We start from the raw sequence: 4105 nt of genomic DNA on the forward strand, positions 1-4105 counted from the left end.
AAAGCTTGTCTTGTAGCGATGTTTTAATGTCGAGTGTTTTGAAGCACTCATCAGTGAATTTATGAACTAATATATAGTTGAATAATTTTGTCGAATGAAGAGTTTCTTACATTATAGAATATATCGATCTTGCTTCAAAGGAACGATTGAAAATGACAGGTTTTATTTTAATTAGAATATAATTTCTTGTTAAATTCTTTTTGTCAAATTCAAATTCATTCTTAAATAATTTTTGAACTTATGTGATTTTTTTTGTTAATTTTATTTCATTCGTGATGTTGATTTTTAAAAAATAAGATTCTTATATGTTTTTAAAATAATTTTGAGAAAATTGTTTTTCGTTCAATGCAAGTTAATTGACTTTTCAAAGTGTTCACAACTTCATATTAAAGTATTTAATAACAAGTTCTTTCAATGAATATAAAAAACAACTTTTATGATCAATAAATATTTATAGATTATTTTCATAACAAATATATTATAATAATTATAATAATATTATAATAATATGATTATATTTTTATATAAGATAATTATTTTTTTTAAAAAAGAATTCATAGAATTTTCATAAATGTTATAATTAATAATGTTCCCAAATCAATTGTAATTAATGACACAGAATTCATTTTTTAACTAATTATTAAAAAATATTGCTATTTTGATTAAAAAATTGAACATTTTTATTAATCTTTATATAAATTGATATATTGTATTACAATATTTGTAATATACAATATTTGTATCATATTACAATTAAAATTTAAATAATAATTCAAACTTGATATAAATTGATATAATTTTTTTCCATACTTATATTAAAAATTTTAATAACATGAAGAATTTAGTTATTCTTATATATGCTTTATAAATTTTTTTAATACACATAAATAATTTGTTATATATTATATATTATATTATATATTAATTTTAAAATGAAGCTTTATATTTCTTTATATAGTAAAAATATTACTATAATAGATCATAAAAAATTGAAATATTGTTGTTACTATCTATAATAATTTTTAAATTTAATCATATATGATATAAAAATCTTGAATAATTTAATATTATTAAGCAAAAAAATAATAAGTTTTATATTGTACATTGTTCAATATTTTTAATCATATGATTTATTAGTTTTTGTAATTAAAATTTAATTTTTAATTTTATAATTAAAATCATATAATAAATAATAAGAATTTGAGAAAATAAATTTGACAAATTCATTTAAATTATTTATTTAATTTAAAATATTTATTTTTAAATATTTAAAAAATAATTTTTTTTATTGAAAATTTTATAAATAACTGTGAGGTGCTGCCATCTACAAACTCAAATCTTAGTTGCATTTAGTTATATCGGTAAAGTAGAAAATGTGATAATTTTATGTTTTATTTATTATGCTAATGTTTTTATATCAAAATATATATATGCAAAAAAGATAATTAACGAAATATTTAATTTTGAAAATTATTAATTAATAATAAATTATATTTTTTTCCATTGAAAATTATTATATTAATTTTTCTTATTTTTACAAATATCCTTTTTTTGCATTTTACATATGCTTATAAATATTGCTTATAAATATAATTTTTTTATTGATATTTTTTCATAAAAATCCAAAGAAATATGAAATTCAGTATTTTATTTAAAAATTATTTTTTCATCATTCTCTAGGAAGTATAATGATATCTCATTTATCATATCTTATTTTTTTAAAAAAGGCCCTAATTAACTCTATAATTATTATTATAATTATTTTTATACTATAGTTATTCTTATATATAATTACATTACTTTTTTCCGGTATTTTTTTTGTATACCTCATATTTAACTATTATTTTTTTTATAATATGTTATATAATAAATATATCTAAATTATATTGTTGTATTGTTAAATAATTTTATCGATAATTTTTCAAATAAGAATTTTTATGCTATTCATTATTTATTATTCTATATGATAATGTGTTGTGAGATAAAATTGTTTCTGAAACTTGAAAGCAATTGATATGTTTTAATGTGTTACAGTGTGAAAAATTTAAATTATTAAATATTTGATAAGTAAATCTTTTATTCGGTAAAGTAAAATGGAAATGCATTAATCCGTTATAAATATTTTGGCTGATCAGATATAGATTTATCATGGAATCTCGTAAAACTTGAAGCTGCGTAATAATATGCAACTGGTTTGCTACAAAGAATTATACGACCTCGTGGTGCAAAGTGGTGCGCGATACAATGTAGGTCCTCCAGTCTATGCAAATGGATGGAATTTGTATAACTTAACCGTTGACTTTATTTATTATTCTGAAATATGGATAAAATTGTTTTATATTTTGAAATCAATGTAAAACAAAAAAAAAAATCGATTAATCAAATTGAATTAGTTTATAATTAAAAAATTTGACTCATTAAATCAAACAATTCAAAATTGGAATTGTGTAAAATTCAGTTTATTGAATTAAAAAATTCGATATATCGAATCGAATAATCTATTTATGTCAAATTCATTTCATCGAATCAATAACTCAAGCTTTGATTTATTTCAAAATTTGATTTATCGATTTGAGTAATTTAAAATTCGATTGATGGAATTGAACTGAATCGAATAATTTAAAATTCGATCAATTGAATTAAATTGGATTTATTCGTTCAAAATTCTGTCAATGGAATTGTAATTAATTTGAATAATTCAAGATTTCAAAATGCGTTGAGTCATTAAGCATAAAATGATCATTAATATTGAGACATTTAATGTTGAAGATGATTTAATTCAATTATTCAAGTTTTTAATATATAAAATTCTATTTAAAAATTCAATTTTTTTAAGTTTCTTCTATAGCGATACAATTTAATTATATTAAAAATTATTATACGCAATCGATAAAGAAGAGAATAGAAAAAAATTCTTCGATTTATTTTGGATAATTATTTTCGATGGGTGTTGCGTTTCTATTAAATTGTGCTTGGTTTAATTACACCTTTATTGTTACGCCCGAAAAATTAAACGTTCATAAAAGTTCCATAAAGAAATCGTGCATATCGCCCCCGTCATCGATCCCACCCACTCGCTAAAGAGAAAGAACAGTTTCATCGATAACCTTCTCGAGAACAACCCCAACCACTGACGTCATTCATTTTCGAAACATTATGCAAGCTTTGAGAATTGCATATTATCTTTTGAAAATCTTTTGAAACGATCATTTTTTGTTTTAAGAAATTCGTTTAATATTATTATTAGGGCTTTTATTTATTAAATTATTTTATTCGCTGAAACAACTTTTATTAAAATTAATAAAAATTGGCAGATTTTTAACTTTAATAAATTTTGGATTTTTTATCTAATTTATTCTCATCAATCGAAGATTCTCTTTGAAATGAATTTTACATTTCATATAATATCTAAAAAATTACTATTACATTCCATATATTGATTATTCAAGTTTTTATATTTTTTACGAAATATGCCATTTTTTTTATACAAGTACGATATGTAAATTATTAAGTTAATGTGCTCGTAAAATTCCAGATTACATTTTTGCAATAATTATTTTTTTATATGTTATTTTTTTATATTCAATACTTCTCAGACTGATATTTATATTTATTGTATTTTTTAACATTTATTTAAAAATATAATTATATATTTGATGTTATATACAATATTCAATATTTTTCAAACAAATGATTTCAAGTTTTCTAAAATTAATTTATCTAATAAGTTTCCTATTTTCTTTTAAATTCTATTATTTTGAAAATTACATTCATAAAATATTTCAAAATTCATTGAAAGATTCATAATTTTTGAATTATATACATATATTTATTTTCGCTATTATTAATATTATCAAAGTAAAAAAGAGTAAAATTGATTAGTAATACTTGGAATATTTTAATCAATTAGAAATCTTATTATTCCATGCTTAAAGTTGCATTACAAATATTCCTAGAACAATATAAAAAAATTACAATTCTTGAAATATAATCTTTTTAATTTCTAACACTGATTACTCCCAAATCTTATTTCATATTCACCCTTAAAATTACATGCACAATTAAGCTTTTAAAAAAATTTTAGTAAAAAAAAAAAAAAAAAAAA

General features: G+C 19.0%; 1 protein-coding gene across 4 annotated transcripts in view; it reads left to right on the forward strand.

The window, feature by feature from the left end:
• LOC102676966 (myocyte-specific enhancer factor 2) overlaps nt 1-4105 on the forward strand; it is a 50902-nt gene that overhangs the window by 568 nt on the left and 46229 nt on the right. The gene's annotated exons all lie outside the window — the stretch shown is intronic.

This window comes from Apis dorsata, unplaced genomic scaffold (genome assembly GCF_000469605.1).
Source record: "Apis dorsata unplaced genomic scaffold, Apis dorsata 1.3 scaffold_317, whole genome shotgun sequence".
Lineage (NCBI taxonomy): Eukaryota > Metazoa > Arthropoda > Insecta > Hymenoptera > Apidae > Apis > Apis dorsata.